General features: G+C 38.0%; 1 pseudogene; it reads right to left on the bottom strand.

Moving 5' to 3' along the window:
- Positions 1 to 1,416, bottom strand: LOC142666416 (ammonium transporter Rh type A pseudogene; annotated as a pseudogene).
- Positions 1,417 to 21,861: the final 20,445 nt, after the last annotated feature.

The raw sequence follows: 21,861 nt of genomic DNA on the forward strand, positions 1-21,861 counted from the left end.
TTAAATGTGCTTTAATGGTATCAACAAATGCTTCTGAAGTTTGTCATTGGAAATCCATTTGTTTTCCGTCTTTTCAGGAAGTTGGAAATATAACTGGTCATCAAAAAAGTCATTCTGAGAGGGATGAACAAAACAAGGAGCCCTCATCAATAATCCCGTTATATAACCGCCAAACAGTGACACCCCAAAAGTTACTCCGAGGGCTGCAGCCTGCTGCAGAGCCTGACTCTGTGCCGTCCACGTCTCACCGTTTTCGAGAACCCCCAAAATAGTCTTTTGACCCTCCACACCATTATTGTAGAAGTTTTCATGTAAACTTAAGCCATAAGTCTCAACAGGTCCAAGCAATATGACCACAATGCTTCCGACAGTGCCAATGATGCCCGGCAGGCCGTGCAGGTTATGGATTCCACATTGGTCTTGCACCTTGATCTTCTTAGCCAAGAAAGGACTTACGTATTGAAAGCCAAGGGTGCAGGCCAGAGAGGCTAAGCACCCAATGCTAAATGCCCCTCCCGGGCTAATTAGGTCTGCCGAAATCCCAATAGCCACTCCTCCAGCCAAGGAGGCATTTTGAAGATGTGCCAGGTTTATCCGGCCCCGTTTGTCTATCAGGCTGGATACAGCAAATGTAGTGATTGTCCCTGAACTTAATGCCAGGAAAGTATTCACAATGGCCCGATGTTGAGCTTCTCGGGTCTTGGCCACGACGGAATTGAAACTTGGCCAGAAGATCCAGAGAAAGATGGTCCCCAGGAGAGACAATAGATCAGAGTTTGAGGTTGTGGCCTCTTTTACGTGTCTTCTTCGTAAGGATGGTTGGTATAGGATTTGGGATACTCCCAAGCCAAAATAACATGAGAAGATATGGATGGCCACCGTACCTCCTATATCAATAACGTGGAAATATTTGTTGACCAGCCAGTCGTTGACCACAAAGAGTGGGATTTCCATGGCTGAAAGGAGAAGCAACTGAATGGGACTGGTCCTTCCCAAAACAGCCCCAGCTGAGATAAGAGCCGTGACGGCTGCAAACTCTGCCTCAAGAACGTTATTCAACCTTAGGAAGATGGTCCCGTGTCTAAAATGGTAGAAGAAGCCTTGAACAACCATGGACCACTGAATGGCAAAATTGGCTATCAAAAAGTTAATGGCGATCCCACCAAAGCCGTAAAGTTTCAGGAAGGACAGCATGAGACCTAGCCCGCCGAACAACATGACGTGGACATCCTTAAAGAGAGGGAAGATGGTGTCCAGGTCGTCTTCTTCTGTGGTGGTCACGTTGGAGGTATTGAAACTTCTGGAAGGGTCTTCAAAGCTGAAGAACAAGATGAAGACTACTATGAAGGTCCCTTGGACGAGGAGAAGGAGGACGGGCAGCTGGCATCGTAGACTTGGTGGGAAGACAATGGACATTATGCATACAACAGATCTTGACGTGCTCCTCTTTCATCAGCAACTTGTTGAAGGTTTAATTCTTGTGCATAACAACAGCCTGAAGCTTCTTCTCGCCTACTGGTTGCTTGTTCCGTCCAATCACCGGGTTGCGATTTTGAGTGCGGTGACCTTTGTGCAGTAGTAATATACATTGCTTAAATATTACCTTTTATTAGCATGTTACAGGCTGTATTTACATCCCAACCTTGGCGTTGAATGCACCGCTGAGCAGCGGAGCCCGGGGCTCTATCCAAGTATTGCTTCACGCGAACACACGCAAGAAAACAAAAGCAGCTCACGGAATTCTCGATCAGATACTGTATCATAGCACTTAAAGGGAAACTCCAGTCCAAAATGGAAAAAAACAAACAAAAACATCCATCACCTAAAGGGTCTTGGTCACCTTGCAAAGGCTTTAGGTTACTGGTTACAGTATGGTTTCTACATTGTAACAACACGTGGCTCTGCTCTTCATAGCCTATAATTTGTAGATTGCCGTATCAATGGATTCTGCTCTGCTGCTTAGAGGAGTCATCATGGAAACGAGTAGTCATGGACATGGAGCTCGCTGTCATGTGACAACTAAGCTCCGCCCAGAATAGGAAACCATAATAAATAAGGGGTTTATACATTTCCATGCTGAAATTTTTAAGTTAGATCATTATTAATATCATAGAGCGAGGCATCAAGGTTACATTGTGTGACGGCTGGAGTGCGCCTTTAAGAAATTCTTCATCGATACGGGCGAATAAAACAGGTTTATCAGCCCTTAGGGTTTCATTATCTGTTCTCACAGAATGTAGAATGACCTGTTTTCCTGCTTCTTGTAGTGAGTGCTGCCCCTCTTTTCTTTGAACGTTTGGGCTTTATGACCGCACCTTGTGAGACATTGTTTTCCTACGGCAATCTGGAGCCCTCAACGGCCCATAATAGCCATAACCCCCATTATGATCAAATCCCGTGTTTGCACCTACTTGTTTGTGTTCTATATCTCTATTTATAGTGTGGATTGTTACTTTACCTGCCACCAGGGGGAGCAGTATCTAACAAGTGTGCAGATAGCCTGTCCCACTTTACAGCTGCTGCACTAAACGATCCAGTTGCTCTAAACAACCAGCAACGCAACACTAGATCCAGTATTTTTCATTCGCTGAACAGTTGCTAACTGTACGACATTGGCAAAAAAATATATAGAAATTTTGCGTTTACATTTAAGCAATTTTTCTGAATTTACCAAAATTCTACCCAAATTTTCCAAAAATCAATGAGAATTCCCTCCAATCCAATCTATTTTATCCAGAATCTTCAAATATCTTGTCTCATTCCCAATAGATGCTCTAATATGGATATTCTAAAAGCAAAAATATTACCAAAATTTTTGGAAATATTTCTGTTGACGTATGTGGAAGTTTTTTTATTATTGTAAAATTTTGATTTAGTCATGATTTACATATACATAAAATTAAAGCTGATGCAAATGATTAACGACTGTTTCGGCACTATCACCCTAATTGGTCAATGAAGTCGCCGCCGACTGTTCTCAAGAATACGGCTTCCTATAAAGATGTAGAATTAGTAAGATTTGTTTTCCTTATTGTATACTTATTGTGCTCTGAGCAGGGACCAAGGTCATACAAAGTCGGATATAAGTAGTTGGGTCAGCCCCAAGAATGACCTCAATGTAAGAACAGGTGCCCTCCGGGAGCACTGCACAGCAAAGGGGCAGGATGTGGGGGATGGGAATTCATTTTACCCTTCTCCCCCTCTCTATTGTACACTTCGTCAACAGGAAGGTAAATAACATGCTGCACCAGGCACCTGTTAGGCCGAGAGGCTGCACCTGGAGGGGAGGACAAGGCCGGTTGTTGGTCCTTCTTAGCCCTCAGGGACCGGCTCTTAAAGGCAACATGCCAGATGAAGCAAACAATGTCAAGTACAATAACGGAGACCCCTGGAGAAGACAATGTCTACCACTGCAACATTCAACAGATGGATTATGTCATTTTTTTAAACCGACCTCCGAAATAATAGTGGCCATTTTGGGACACACAGTAATGAGCTGGTAGACTGGGTTGAACCCTCAGAACCAGGGACAATGAATACGGGCACATTTTTGTCATTACCGCATCCCGCCCACCTGCTCCAAGTCGCTCACGGCAGGTGTCACATAGTGAATGGTGGAGCAGGGAGTTGACGGCTCCCTGCTCCATCATTGTATTCAATTGGCTATACATACCTCGGATGCTGGTACAGTTGAAACCGGGACACGCCGCTAGGTCGCCCCGGGACAGTGCTCTTGGGATCCAGGACTGTCCTGCTAAATCCGGGGCTGTTGGGAGGCCAGTGTGCATATATAGAAGGATGATGTGTTTGTGTATGTATATTTGGCATGTATGTAGGTTTGTGTATATGCTAGGTTATAACATTTTATATTATAGCTTAAACATAATGCTTAAAAGCGTATTTTCATCTTGGACATTTTTGGCACATCCACGGGATATGCCAAAAATGTCTGATAAATGCTATCTCTAGAATGGGGTATAGCCAGCTCGGCTGTTTCTGTACTCCCAAATGACCTCGTAACTCAGTGGCCCAAGAGGAGCGACAGCGGGACAAGGTAGGACTAGGTCAGGGGTCTCGTTCTAGAGATAAGTGCAGGATCCACATCGATCAGACATTTATGGCATAAATGTCTGAGATTAGAATACCCCTTTAAGGGGGTTGATCCCTCACAGACAGCCCCTTTCATAATGTAATGGAGTCGCCACAGGCTCCTAACACTCCTAGCCTAATAGGGCATATACACAGGGGTTGTCATCCTGAGACAACCCCTTTCATAATGGTGGCTTGTTTTCTGCGCAGCAAGTCATTACTATTGATGCACTGTATGGTGGTATTATTTGGGCATTGAGGATAAAATTTCAGCACTAAAGTGTGGTCTAATATGAGCAGCATAGAACAGTATTATATTCCTGTGGCATAGAAATATGATTTATGAACTGCATGGCAATTCTATTTATGTGCTGTACACTGGTATAATTTGATCCCTGTATGATAGTATTATTTCTGAACCGTATGTTGGTATTATTTGAGCACTGTTTGTTGGTATTATTTGAGCACAGTATGGCAGTATTATTTGGGTATTCTAGGATGGTTCCATTTGAGCACTGTATGGTGGTGTCATTTGAGCACTGTTTGTTACTATTTTAGCACCGTATGGCGGTATTGTTTCTGCACTGTATGATGGTATTATTTTAGCTCTGTACGTTGGTATTATTTGAGCACTACAGGTGGTAATTGGGCACTGTATGGCAGTATTATATGAGCACTGTATGTTGGTATTATTTGAGCACTGTATGTTGGTATTATTTGAGCACTGTATGTTGGTATTATTTGAGCACTGTATGGTGGTATTATTTGAGCACTGTATGGTGGTATTATTTGAGCACTGTATGGCAGTATTATTTGAGCACTGTATGGTGGTATTATTTGAGCACTGTATGGCAGTATTATTTGAGCACTGTATGGTGGTATTATTTGAGCACTGTATGGCAGTATTATTTAAGCACTATATGGTGGTATTATTTAAGCAGTGTATGGCGGTATTATTCTGGTGTAGTATGGTGCATCATATGTACTAACCCTTTGTCTGTTCTTTTCATATGCGAGTTCAAAAATCTTCAATAAGATTGATCCTATTTCTGGAACCAATTTCTCAACAAGTCAGAGGTTGTGGCGGAGGGTTATAACATTAGCAAAAAATAAAAAATGGTCTCCAATACATTTCACATAGGGAGGATGGCCGCTGGACCCTACGGCTGCAGAATGGATTCTAAGTTGATTTGTTTGATTTTATACGGTAAGTGGTTTTTTGGTAAAATCACACAAACATTAGGTGTTGGCAGACATATTTATTTTTGCTACGATATACATGGGAAGTTTGAACGTTGTTCGTGATTATGCCATAAAAATAATGGAATGAAAAGTAATGGAAACAGGATATGACGTAATAATATGAATAATATCCCTGGAATTCTAAAAATATTGGGGAACGTAACATTTCCCTGTAAATTGCGCGATGCAAGTGTAAAGAGCATTCCCCTGAAAATCTACATCTCAGTTACATCTGATTCTTGTAAAGCTGAGTAACAATAAACAGGACCATCATTACTGCTACATTTCCACCCAGCTTTTCCAGACTTCTGCATGCCAAATCTTCTTAGTGATCCTATATTGCTAAATTACTAGCCCGGTTTGCATTTCAAAAATTTGGGAAAGCTGGGTAGCAACCCATGCGGGAGCTGTGACAGCAGCAATATTATTGGACTCGTTACTCAACTTTCCCAGATGAAATTAAATGACTAAATATAAAAACATTTTAATGGAAATTTTTGTTTTTAGTGGGACCCGCCTGGGTCCCAATGGCCCATTTAAAGTCATACGACAGAATATGTAATATATAGCTCATAGATATACTGAAGTCCCATCCTCTCGATAGTCCTATATACCTACCCCCACCCCCTTGCCCCCCCATTTACTGGCTGAGGGCCGCTGGGAAGCTCTCCAGCTGTGTGTTTTTGTGGAAGGCTGAGCGAGTCCTGCGGACCAGAGATAAGCAAAGGGAATTTCCTGTCCGCTTCCGCCTCTCTGGACCTCTCGCTCCCATCTCCAACTTCCCGACTCGTAGCCGGGCTGAGAGCTTCCTGTTTGTACAGATTCCCGCACATTAAAAACGTGGAGCCGAGGGCATTGTGTAGCCCGGGCCAATGTGACTTGAGTTAACCCCTTCGGGGGACACCTCCCCGGGACAGATCCTCGTCAGCCCTTGCCGTGTAGCGAAATGCAGAAAGGGTGACGCGTCCCTCGTAATGTCATTCTGGTCATTAATTCGTTGTCGCTTGGCGTCATTGAATCACTTCCCATGTTATCCTGTGAGAGCTTCCACATATGACCCGGTTTTCATGAATCACTGCGTCTACAGTAGAAGATTGGGGGATCAATGACATCCATGGACCCCAAGGGCAATGTTTTAGTTTATTAAAGGGCATTTCCCCATAAAAAAAAAAAAACGACCTGTTCATAGAAGTCACTGAATCGTTCCCTTGCGTGAAGTATTTTATTTTTTTTATATTCTATTCAGTCATTTTCTAATTGTTTCTAGGTGACAAGTTGAGAGATAACCAAACACGGCCGCCATTACAAAGGGGTTGTCACCCAGCGTCCCTACAGTCCTGAAGTTGTGCATTCAGACCGGCACGAGGATGTACCGTGTAAGCACGACGCTTCTCAGGATGCTAAGAAAGCCTGGTGACAAGTCTGCGAGAGCTGCAATGACGGTCGTCTTGGTATTCATCCAACTTTTTAGGAGCAGATTAGAAGAAATGTATACGGACGAGAGGGAAAAAAAAGGACTTGTTCGCATGGACAATTTTTGCAGCGATCTATTAATATAAAAATGGACACGAGGGAATTAGTAAACATTTTGATCACACTCTATAAGGCAACATGGCACTTCACGGTCCCTACTGTAGTAGTTGTAGCCATGCAGGGCGGCCGCTACAACACAGCACCTGCAGGGGGAGCAACCCAGAAGCCGATCAGTACCCATGCTGCTAGGCTGTGCCACCTTGGCTCCTGGCAAAGCAACACGCAAAAGACCATCGCACCACAAGCACGTAAATAGATCATTAAAAAAACGCTCACCTCTCCACGTGGTCACAGTGGACAAACCGAGAGCAAACAGGTAGAAACTGCTGTCTAGTGCTAATCAATAACACCTGGGCCGCTGGGTGGAGCGCTGGTACCAAGGTTAGGCCTCCTTCACACACACAATTTTTCTGGCAATTTAAACTGCATCAAAAAAATGCTTTTGAAAACACCAGCGTTATTCAAATTTAATGTAAGCTTTTTTTTGTGTTGTTTTTGGTGGTGTTTTACATTTTGGTGTGATTTTGCACATGCTTTTTTTTTTACAGCCATTTTTGAAGTCCTATAGAGAAGTCTTTGGAAAAACGCCTGAAAAAAAACGCTATACCCAGAGCAATCTGCGTTTGAAAAAAAACGCCACTGACCACAAAGACACAACAAACCAAAACGGAGTTGTGTTTAGTGAATTTTATATTACTATAGACTTTAATGTAATATCTGGCAGCGCTAAAAAAAACAAATAAAGTTGCTGAAAATACCCGAAAACGCAGCAAAACGCTATATGTGAATCCAGACTTAGGGTACGAACATACACGGCATAAACACTGCGGATTTTCCGCAACGGAGTAGCAGCAGTGTGGGTGAGATTTCCACAAATCGCAATTTCCACAAAAAACGCACATAAATTGACCTGCGGTGCAATTTCTTCAACCGCAGCATGTCAATTAATGCTGCATAATCGCAGCTCTTCTGTTGCGGGTTTTCCCATTGAATTTAATGGGGTGTTTAAACCCGCAACAAAGCGGTGTGTGTTGCGATATTTGCGATAGAATCACAGCGATTCCGCTGCAAAAATCGCAAGTAAGAAAAAAAAAAGTTCCCTGCTTCTTCTCCGGTCCGGCCTCCCTGGATGACGTTGCAGGCCATGTGACCGCTGCAGCCAATCACAGGCTGCAGCAGTCACATGGAATGCCATCCAGAGAAGCTGGAACGAACGTTAGAGGAGGGACGGAATAAGTATGTGCGATAATTTACGCAGCGGAATTTACGCCCGAAAAAACGCACCAGTGTGGTGCGGGATTTCGGACGCCATTCCCTGTGGTGTTCAGGGCGGATACGCTGCGTAGCTTGACGCAGTGTATCCGCCCTGAATATACCGTGTGTGTTTGTATCCTCAGGGTCCACTCACACATTGCAGTTAAGTTGCGATTAGAACTGCATTGAAAAAACACACCCAAAAACCGCATGCGTTTCTACCACGATTTGGTGCGTTTTTTGATGCGGTTATGGCAACAACAACAAAAAACGCAACCACATCGAAAAATGCATCAAATCGCGTCTTTTGAGTTTGAACATGCATCTCTTTGCACTAAGATCATATCTCTTGACTTTAGGCACATGTCTGTTTGCCAAGAACCGCTTCTCCTCGCTCAAGGAACTTTCCTACCTCTAGAACTTCCCCAATATCCCATCTATATCACATCTCCTCGCTCTGGGTCTAGGACCATATCTCTTGGCTGTAGGATCATATCTCTTGGCTGTAGGACCATATCTCTTGGCTGTAGGACCATATCTCTTGGCTGTAGGATCATATCTCTTGGCTGTAGGACCATATCTCTTGGCTGTAGGACCATATCTCTTGGCTGTAAGATCATATCTCTTGGCTGTAGGACCATATCTCTTGGCTGTAGGACCATATCTCTTGGCTGTAGGACCATATCTCTTGGCTGTAGGATCATATCTCTTGGCTGTAGGACCATATCTCTTGGCTGTAGGATCATATCTCTTGGCTGTAGGACCATATCTCTTGGCTGTAGGATCATATCTCTTGGCTGTAGGACCATATCTCTTGGCTGTAGGACCATATTTCTTGGCTGTAGGACCATATCTCTTGGCTGTAAGACCATATCTCTTGGCTGTAGGACCACATCTCTTGGCTGTGTGACCATATTTCTTGGCTGTAGGACCATATCTCTTGGCTGTAGGACCATATCTCTTGGCTGTAGGACCATATTTCTTGGCTGTAGGACCATATCTCTTGGCTGTAAGACCATATCTCTTGGCTGTAGGACCATATCTCTTGGCTGTAGGACCATATTTCTTGGCTGTAGGACCATATCTCTTGGCTGTAGGACCATATCTCTTGGCTGTAGGACCATATCTCTTGGCTGTAGGACCATATCTCTTGGCTGTAAGACCATATCTCTTGGCTGTAGGACCATATCTCTTGGCTGTGTGACCATATTTCTTGGCTGTAGGACCATATCTCTTGGCTGTAGGACCATATCTCTTGGCTGTAGGACCATATTTCTTGGCTGTAGGACCATATCTCTTGGCTGTAGGACCATATCTCTTGGCTGTAGGACCATATTTCTTGGCTGTAGGACCATATCTCTTGGCTGTAGGACCATATCTCTTGGCTGTAGGACCATATTTCTTGGCTGTAGGACCATATCTCTTGGCTGTAGGACCATATTTCTTGGCTGTAGGACCATATCTCTTGGCTGTAGGACCATATCTCTTGGCAGTAGGATGATGACTGTTGGTCTTACGACCACATCTCTTGACTCTAGAAATGCATCTCTTGACTCTAGGACTCAATGAGCTCTTAGGTCTATGACCAGTCTTTTGGATTTAGGAAGTCTCTTGGCTCTAGAAACAGGTCTCCTGGGTCTAGGACAACAATTCTTGGCTTTAGGAACACGTTTATTGGTTTTTTGAACACATTTCATGGCTTTTGGGTCAGGGACCCTATCCCTTGACTTCAGGTAAAAGTCTTTTGGCAGTAAAAATATGTCCCATAACTCTATGAACACGTCTATTGACTCTAGGACCATGTCTGTTGGCCCTTGGAAGGCTACTCATGGTTCTAGGAACTCTCTTGAGTCTAGCACATTGTTTATTTGCTGTAGGACTACTTGGCTCTAGAACCACTTCTCTAGGAATAGCTTTCTTGGCTGTAGGACCATGTTTCGTAGCTCTAGAACTGTATTTCTTGGCTGTAGGACCATGTTTCGTAGCTCTAGAACTGTATTTCTTGGCTGTAGGACCATGTTTTGTAGCTCTAGAACTGTATCTCTTGGCTGTAGGACCATGTTTTGTAGCTCTAGAACTGTATCTCTTGGCTGTAGGACCATGTTTCGTACCTCTAGAACTGTATTTCTTGGCTGTAGGACCATGTTTTGTAGCTCTAGAACTGTATTTCTTGGCTGTAGGACCATATATCCTGGGTATAGTGCAGTGGTTCAGTATAAAGTTTAAAAAGATTATCGCATTTGCGTAAAAAAAACAACTATTCCACGCAGTCTGCATCGTATATTATTGTAAACCATCAATAAGACAAAGGTGGAATTAGTCGCTGCTGCTAGTGATCGGGTTAAATCCTCAGCCCCCAGTTATATCATTTCTCTGCCAAGATTTCCTCTGTGAGATCTGATGTTTGTCTGGGCAGCTGAGAGGAGAGTCGCTGGCGGAAGCAGAATGACCACAGAGATAAGCAGCACAAGGAAGCTGGGTGCAAACAGGTGACATGAAGGAGACGGGTGGACAGGAGAAATCTGAGTCGGGTTTCTAGGGTGCCAGGATAACAGGCTGGGTGATGGTGAATAATGAATTATGACCACTCCATTATTCCCTATGTGATTACATTACCCACATGAAAACCCGAACTATTAAAGAAATATAATCACAATAGCAAATAAATTCCCTTAAATACTTGTATATAGTGATATGGCGCATGCTGGTATAACCTGGGCATCTTCTGTATATAATTATATATGTACAGCTGGTATAAGTTATACATCTTCCTGTATATAGTGATATGGAGCATGCTGGTATAACCTGGGTATCTTCTGTATATAATTATATATGTACAGCTGGTATAAGTTATACATCTTCTTGTATATAGTGATATGGAGCATGCTGGTATAACCTGGGTATCTTCTGTATATAATTATATATGTACAGCTGGTATAAGTTATACATCTTCCTGTATATAGTGATATGGCGCATGCTGGTATAACCTGGGTATGTTCTGTATATAATTATATATGTACAGCTGGTATAAGTTATACATCTTCTTGTATATAGTGATATGGAGCATGCTGGTATAACCTGGGTATGTTCTGTATATAATTATATATGTACAGCTGGTATAAGATATACATCTTCTTGTATATAGTGATATGGCACATGCTGGTATAACCTGGGCATCTTCTGTATATAATTATATATGTACAGCTGGTATAAGTTATACATCTTCTTGTATATAGAGATATGGAGCATGCTGGTATGACCTGGGTATCTCCTGTATATAATTATATATGTACAGCTGGTGTAAGTTATACATCTTCTTGTATATAGTGATATGGCGCATGCTGGTATGACCTGGGTATCTCCTGTATATAATTATATATGTACAGCTGGTGTAAGTTATACATCTTCTTGTATATAGTGATATGGAGCATGCTGGTATAACCTGGGTATCTTCTGTATATAATTATATATGTACAGCTGGTGTAAGTTATACATCTTCTTGTATATAGTGATATGGAGCACGCTGGTATAACCTGGGTATCTTCTGTATATAATTATATATGTACAGCTGGTATAAGTTATACATCTTCTTGTATATAGTGATATGGAGCATGCTGGTATAACCTGGGTATCTTGTGTATATAATTATATATGTACAGCTGGTATAAGTTATACATCTTCTTGTATATAGTGATATGGAGCATGCTGGTATAACCTGGGTATCTTCTGTATACCATTATATATGTACAGCTGTATAAGTTATACATCTTCTTGTATATAGTGATATGGAGCATGCTGGTATAACCTGGGTGTCGTCTGTATATAATTATATATGTACAGCTGGTATAACCTGGGTATTTTCTGTATATAATTATATATGTACAGCTGGTATAAGTTATACATCTTCTTGTATATAGTGATATGGAGCATGCTGGTATAACCTGGGTATCTTCTGTATATAACTATATATGTACAGCTGGTATAACCTGGGTATTTTCTGTATATAATTATATATGTACAGCTGGTATAAGTTATACAGCTTCTTGAATATAGTGATATGGAGCATGCTGGTATAACCCGGGTATCTTCTGTATATAATTATATATGTACAGCTGGTATGAGTTCTACATCTTCTTGTTTATAGTGATATGGAGCATACTGGTATAACCTGGGTATCTCCTGTATATAATTATATATGTACAGCTGGTATAAGTTATACATCTTCCTGTATATAGTGATATGGAGCATGCTGGTATAACCTGGGCATCTTCTGTATATAATTATATATGTACAGCTGGTATAAGTTATACATCTTCTTGTATATAGCGATATGGAGCATGCTGGTATAACCTGGGAATCTTCTGTATATAATTATATATGTACAGCTGGTATAAGTTATACATCTTCTTGTATATAGTGATATGGAGCATGCTGGTATAACCTGGGTATCTTCTGTGTATAATTATATATGTACAGCTGGTATAAGTTATACATCTTCTTGTATATAGTGATATGGAGCATGCTGGTATAACCTGGGTATCTTCTGTATAAAATTATACATGTTCAGCTGGTAAAACCTGGGCATCTTCTGTATATAATTATATATGTACAGCTGGTAGAAGTTATACATCTTCTTGTATATAGCGATATGAAGCATGCTGGTATAACCTGGGCATCTTCTGTATATAATTATATATGTACAGCTGGTATAAGTTATACATCTTCTTGTATATAGTGATATGGAGCATGCTGGTATAACCTGGGTATCTTCTGTATATAATTATATATGTACAGCTGGTATAAGTTATACATCTTCTTGTATATATTGATATGGAGCATGCTGGTATAACCTGGGTATCTTCTGTATAAAATTATACATGTACAGCTGGTATAACCTGGGCATCTTCTGTATATAATTATATATGTACAGCTGGTATAAGTTATACATCTTCTTGTATATAGTGATATGGAGCATGCTGGTATAACCTGGGCATCTTCTGTATATAATCATATATGTACAGCTGGTATAAGTTATACATCTTCTTGTATATAGTGATATGGAGCATGCTGGTATAACCTGGGTATCTTCTGTATATAATTATATATGTACAGCTGGTATAAGTTATACATCTTCTTGTATATAGTGATATGGAGCATGCTGGTATAACCTGGGTATCTTCTGTATATAATTATATATGTACAACTGGTATAAGTTATACATCTTCTTGTATATAGTGATATGGAGCATGCTGGTATAACCTGGGTATCTTCTGTATATGATTATATATGTACAGCTGGTATAAGTTATACATCTTCTTGTATGTAGTGATATGGAGCATGCTGGTATAACCTGGGCATCTTCTGTATATAATTATATATGTGCAGCTGGTATAAGTTACACATCTTCCTGTATATGGTGATATGGAGCATGCTGGTATAACCTGGGTATCTTCTGTATATAATTATATATGTACAGCTGGTATAAGTTATACATCTTCCTGTATATAGTGATATGGAGCATGCTGGTATAACCTGGGTATCTTCTGTATATAATTATATATGTACAGCTGGTATAAGTTATACATCTTCTTGTATATAGTGATATGGAGCATGCTAGTATAACCTGGGTATCTTTTGTATATAATTATATATGTACAGCTGGTATAAGTTATACATCTTGTATATAGTGATATGGAGCATGCTGGTGTAACCTGGGCATCTTCTGTATATAATTATATATGTACAGCTGGTATAAGTTATACATCTTCTTGTATATAGTGATATGGAGCATGCTGGTATAACCTGGGTATCTTCTGTATATAATTATATATGTACAGCTGGTATAAGATACACATCTTCTTGTATATAGTGATATGGAGCATGCTGGTATAACCTGGGTATCTTCTGTATATAATTATATATGTACAGCTGGTATAAGTTATACATCTTCTTGTATATAGTGATATGGAGCATGCTGGTATAACCTGGGTATCTTCTGTGTATAATTATATATGTACAGCTGGTATAAGTTACACATCTTCTTGTATATAGTGATATGGAGCATGCTGGTATAACCTGGGTATCTTCTGTGTATAATTATATATGTACAGCTGGTATAAGTTATACATCTTCTTGTATATAGTGATATGGCGCATGCTGGTATAACCCGGGTATCATCTGTATATAATTATATATGTACAGCTAGTATAAGTTATACATCTTCTTGTATATAGTGATATGGAGCATGCTGGTATAACCTGGGCATCTTCTGTATATAATTATATATGTAAAGCGGGTATAAGTTATACATCTTCTTGTATATAGTGATATGGAGCATGCTGGTATAACCTGGGTATCTCCTGTATATAATTATATATGTACAGCTGGTATACGGTATACATCTTCTTGTATATAGTGATATGGAGCATGCTGGTATAACCTGGGTATCTTCTGTATATAATTATATATGTACAGCTGGTATAAGTTATACATCTTCTTGTATATAGTGATATGGAGCATGCTGGTATAACCTGGGTATTTTCTGTATATAATTATATATGTACAGCTGGTATAAGTTATACATCTTCTTGTATATAGTGATATGGAGCATGCTGGTATAACCTGGGTATCTTCTATATATAATTATATATGTACAGCTGGTATAACCTGGGTATTTTCTGTATATAATTATATATGTTCAGCTAGTATAAGTTATACATCTTCTTGAATATAGTGATATGGAGCATGCTGGTATAACCCGGGTATCTTCTGTATATAATTATATATGTACAGCTGGTATGAGTTCTACATCTTCTTGTTTATAGTGATATGGAGCATGCTGGTATAACCTGGGTATCTCCTGTATATAATTATATATGTACAGCTGGTATAAGTTATACATCTTCCTGTATATAGTGATATGGAGCATGCTGGTATAACCTGGGCATCTTCTGTATATAATTATATATGTACAGCTGGTATAAGTTATACATCTTCTTGTATATAGCGATATGGAGCATGCTGGTATAACCTGGGCATCTTCTGTATATAATTATATATGTACAGCTGGTATAAGTTATACATCTTCTTGTATATAGTGATATGGAGCATGCTGGTATAACCTGGGTATCTTCTGTATATAATTATATATGTACAGCTGGTATAAGTTATACATCTTCTTGTATATAGCGATATGGAGCATGCTGGTATAACCTGGGCATCTTCTGTATATAATTATATATGTACAGCTGGTATAAGTTATACATCTTCTTGTATATAGTGATATGGAGCATGCTGGTATAACCTGGGTATCTTCTGTATATAATTATATATGTACAGCTGGTATAAGTTATACATCTTCTTGTATATAGTGATATGGAGCATGCTGGTATAACCTGGGTATCTTCTGTATAAAATTATACATGTACAGCTGGTATAACCTGGGCATCTTCTGTATATAATTATATATGTACAGCTGGTATAAGTTATATAATTATATACAGAAGATGCCCAGGTTATACCAGCATGCTCCATATCACTATATACAAGAAGATGTATAACTTATACCAGCTGTACATATATAATTATATACAGAAGATGCCCAGGTTATACCTGCATGCTCCATATCACTATATACAAGAAGATGTATATGTACAGCTGGTATAAGTTATACATCTTCTTGTATATAGTGATATGGAGCATGCTGGTATAACCTGGGTATCTTCTGTATATAATTATATATGTACAACTGGTATAAGTTATACATCTTCTTGTATATAGTGATATGGAGCATGCTGGTATAACCTGGGTATCTTCTGTATATACTGTATATAATTATATATGTACAGCTGGTATAAGTTATACATCTTCTTGTATATAGTGATATGGAGCATGCTGGTATAACCTGGGTATCTTCTGTATATAATTATATATGTACAGCTGGTATAAGTTATACATCTTCTTGTATATAGTGATATGGAGCATGCTGGTATAACCTGGGTATCTTCTGTATAAAATTATACATGTACAGCTGGTATAACCTGGGCATCTTCTGTATATAATTATATATGTACAGCTGGTATAAGTTATATAATTATATACAGAAGATGCCCAGGTTATACCAGCATGATCCATATCACTATATACAAGAAGATGTATAACTTATACCAGCTGTACATATATAATTATATACAGAAGATGCCCAGGTTATACCAGCATGCTCCATATCACTATATACAAGAAGATGTATATGTACAGCTGGTATAAGTTATACATCATCTTGTATATAGTGATATGGAGCATGCTGGTATAACCTGGGTATCTTCTGTATATAATTATATATGTACAACTGGTATAAGTTATACATCTTCTTGTATATAGTGATATGGAGCATGCTGGTATAACCTGGGTATCTTCTGTATATAATTATATATGTACAGCTGGTATAAGTTATACATCTTCTTGTATATAGTGATATGGAGCATGCTGGTATAACCTGGGTATCTTCTGTATATAATTATATATGTACAACTGGTATAAGTTATACATCTTCTTGTATATAGTGATATGGAGCATGCTGGTATAACCTGGGTATCTTCTGTATATAATTATATATGTACAACTGGTATAAGTTATACATCTTCTTGTATATAGTGATATGGAGCATGCTGGTATAACCTGGGTATCTTCTGTATATAATTATATATGTACAGCTGGTATAAGTTATACATCTTCTTGTATATAGTGATATGGAGCATGCTGGTATAACCTGGGTATCTTCTGTATATGATTATATATGTACAGCTGGTATAAGTTATACATCTTCTTGTATATAGTGATATGGAGCATGCTGGTATAACCTGGGCATCTTCTGTATATAATTATATATGTGCAGCTGGTATAAGTTACACATCTTCCTGTATATGGTGATATGGAGCATGCTGGTATAACCTGGGTATCTTCTGTATATAATTATATATGTACAGCTGGTATAAGTTATACATCTTCTTGTATATAGTGATATGGAGCATGCTGGTATAACCTGGGTATCTTCTGTATATAATTATATATGTACAGCTGGTATAAGTTATACATCTTCTTGTATATAGTGATATGGAGCATGCTAGTATAACCTGGGTATCTTCTGTATATAATTATATATGTACAGCTGGTATAAGTTATACATCTTCTTGTATATAGTGATAAGGAGCATGCTGGTGTAACCTGGGCATCTTCTGTATATAATTATATATGTACAGCTGGTATAAGTTATACATCTTCTTGTATATAGTGATATGGAGCATGCTGGTATAACCTGGGTATCTTCTGTATAAAATTATACATGTACAGCTGGTATAACCTGGGCATCTTCTGTATATAATTATATATGTACAGCTGGTATAAGTTATACATCTTCTTGTATATAGTGATATGGAGCATGCTGGTATAACCTGGGTATCTTCTGTATATAATTATATATGTACAGCTGGTATAAGTTATACATCTTCTTGTATATAGTGATATGGAGCATGCTGGTATAACCTGGGTATCTTCTGTATATAATTATATATGTACAACTGGTATAAGTTATACATCTTCTTGTATATAGTGATATGGAGCATGCTGGTATAACCTGGGTATCTTCTGTATATAATTATATATGTACAGCTGGTATAAGTTATACATCTTCTTGTATATAGTGATATGGAGCATGCTGGTATAACCTGGGTATCTTCTGTATAAAATTATACATGTACAGCTGGTATAATCTGGGCATCTTCTGTATATAATTATATATGTACAGCTGGTATAAGTTATATAATTATATACAGAAGATGCCCAGGTTATACCAGCATGCTCCATATCACTATATACAAGAAGATGTATAACTTATACCAGCTGTACATATATAATTATATACAGAAGATGCCCAGGTTATATCAGCATGCTCCATATCACTATATACAAGAAGATGTATATGTACAGCTGGTATAAGTTATACACCTTCTTGTATATAGTGATATGGAGCATGCTGGTATAACCTGGGTATCTTCTGTGTATAATTATATATGTACAGCTGGTATAAGTTATACATCTTCTTGTATATAGTGATATGGAGCATGCTGGTATAACCTGGGTATCTTCTGTATATAATTATATATGTACAAATGGTATAAGTTATACATCATCTTGTATATAGTGATATGGAGCATGCTGGTATAACCTGGGTATCTTCTGTATATAATTATATATGTACAACTGGTATAAGTTATACATCTTCTTGTATATAGTGATATGGAACATGCTGGTATAACCTGGGTATCTTCTGTATATAATTATATATGTACAGCTGGTATAAGTTATACATCTTCTTGTATATAGTGATATGGAGCATGCTGGTATAACCTGGACATCTTCTGTATATAATTATATATGTGGAGCTGGTATAAGTTACACATCTTCCTGTATATGGTGATATGGAGCATGCTGGTATAACCTGGGTATCTTCTGTATATAATTATATATGTACAGCTGGTATAAGTTATACATCTTCTTGTATATAGTGATATGGAGCATGCTGGTATAACCTGGGTATCTTCTGTATATAATTATATATGTACAGCTGGTATAAGTTATACATCTTCTTGTATATAGTGATATGGAGCATGCTGGTATAACCTAGGTATCTTCTGTATATAATTATATATGTACAGCTGGTATAAGTTATACATCTTCCTGTATATAGTGATATGGAGCATGCTGGTATAACCTGTGTATCTTGTGTATATAATTATATATGTACAGCTGCTATAAGTTATACATCTTCTTGTATATAGTGATATGGAGCATGCTGGTATAACCTGGGTATCTTCTGTATATAATTATATATGTACAGCTGGTATAAGTTATACATCTTCTTGTATATAGTGATATGGAGCATGCTGGTATAACCTGGGTATCTTCTGTATATAATTATATATGTACAGCTGGTATAAGTTATACATCTTCTTGTATATAGTGATATGGAGAATGCTGGTATAACCTGGGTATCTTCTGTATATAATTATATATGTACAGCTGGTATAAGTTATACATCTTCCTGTATATAGTGATATGGAGCATGCTGGTATAACCTGGGTATCTTCTGTATATAATTATATATGTACAGCTGGTATAAGTTATACATCTTCTTGTATATAGTGATATGGAGCATGCTGGTATAACCTGGGTATCTTCTGTATATAATTATATATGTACAGCTGGTATAAGTTATACATCTTCTTGTATATAGTGATATGGAGCATGCTGGTATAACCTGGGTATCTTCTGTATATAATTATATATGTACAGCTGGTATAAGTTATACATCTTCTTGTATATAGTGATATGGAGCATGCTGGTATAACCTGGGTATCTTCTGTATATAATTATATATGTACAACTGGTATAAGATACACATCTTCTTGTATATAGTGATATGGAGCATGCTGGTATAACCTGGGTATCTTCTGTATATAATTATATATGTACAGCTGGTATAAGTTATACATCTTCTTGTATATAGTGATATGGAGCATGCTGGTATAACCTGGGTATCTTCTGTATATAATTATATATGTACAGCTGGTATAAGTTATACATCTTCTTGTATATAGTGATATGGAGCATGCTGGTATAACCTGGGTATCTTCTGTATATGATTATATATGTACAGCTGGTATAAGTTATACATCTTTTTGTATATAGTGATATGGAGCATGCTGGTATAACCTGGGCATCTTCTGTATATAATTATATATGTGCAGCTGGTATAAGTTACACATCTTCCTGTATATGGTGATATGGAGCATGCTGGTATAACCTGGGTATCTTCTGTATATAATTATATATGTACAGCTGGTATAAGTTACACATCTTCTTGTATATAGTGATATGGAGCATGCTGGTATAACCTGGGTATCTTCTGTATATAATTATATATGTACAGCTGGTATAAGTTATACATCTTCTTGTATATAGTGATATGGAGCATGCTGGTATAACCTAGGTATCTTCTGTATATAATTATATATGTACAGCTGGTATAAGTTATACATCTTCCTGTATATAGTGATATGGAGCATGCTGGTATAACCTGTGTATCTTGTGTATATAATTATATATGTACAGCTGCTATAAGTTATACATCTTCTTGTATATAGTGATATGGAGCATGCTGGTATAACCTGGGTATCTTCTGTATATAATTATATATGTACAGCTGGTATAAGTTATACATCTTCTTGTATATAGTGATATGGAGCATGCTGGTATAACCTGGGTATCTTCTGTATATAATTATATATGTACAGCTGGTATAAGTTATACATCTTCTTGTATATAGTGATATGGAGAATGCTGGTATAACCTGGGTATCTTCTGTATATAATTATATATATACAGCTGGTATAAGTTATACATCATCTTGTATATAGTGATATGGAGCATGTTGGTATAACCTGGGTATCTTCTGTATATAATTATATATGTACAGCTGGTATAAGTTATACATCTTCTTGTATATAGTGATATGGAGCATGCTGGTGTAACCTGGGTATCTTCTGTATATAATTATATATGTACAGCTGGTATAAGTTATACATCTTCTTGTATATAGTGATATGGAGCATGCTGGTATAACCTGGGTATCTTCTGTATATAATTATATATGTACAGCTGGTATAAGTTATACATCTTCTTGTATATAGTGATATGGAGCATGCTGGTATAACCTGGGTATCTTCTGTATATGATTATATATGTACAGCTGGTATAAGTTATACATCTTTTTGTATATAGTGATATGGAGCATGCTGGTATAACCTGGGTATCTCCTGTATATAATTATATATGTACAGCTGGTATATTATACATCTTCTTGTATATAGTGATATGGAGCATGCTGGTATAACCTGGGTATCTCCTGTATATAATTATATATGTACAGCTGGTATAAGTTATACATCTTCTTGTATATAGTGATATGGAGCATGCTGGTATAACCTGGGTATCTTCTGTATATAATTATATATGTACAGCTGGTATAAGTTATACATCTTCTTGTATATAGTGATATGGAGCATGCTGGTATAACCTAGGTATCTTCTGTATATAATTATATATGTACAGCTGGTATAAGTTATACATCTTCCTGTATATAGTGATATGGAGCATGCTGGTATAACCTGTGTATCTTGTGTATATAATTATATATGTACAGCTGCTATAAGTTATACATCTTCTTGTATATAGTGATATGGAGCATGCTGGTATAACCTGGGTATCTTCTGTATATAATTATATATGTACAGCTGGTATAAGTTATACATCTTCTTGTATATAGTGATATGGAGCATGCTGGTATAACCTGGGTATCTTCTGTATATAATTATATATGTACAGCTGGTATAAGTTATACATCTTCTTGTATATAGTGATATGGAGAATGCTGGTATAACCTGGGTATCTTCTGTATATAATTATATATATACAGCTGGTATAAGTTATACATCATCTTGTATATAGTGATATGGAGCATGTTGGTATAACCTGGGTATCTTCTGTATATAATTATATATGTACAGCTGGTATAAGTTATACATCTTCTTGTATATAGTGATATGGAGCATGCTGGTGTAACCTGGGTATCTTCTGTATATAATTATATATGTACAGCTGGTATAAGTTATACATCTTCTTGTATAT

This window comes from Rhinoderma darwinii, chromosome 13 (assembly GCF_050947455.1).
Source record: "Rhinoderma darwinii isolate aRhiDar2 chromosome 13, aRhiDar2.hap1, whole genome shotgun sequence".
NCBI classification, from domain to species: Eukaryota; Metazoa; Chordata; class Amphibia; order Anura; family Rhinodermatidae; genus Rhinoderma; species Rhinoderma darwinii.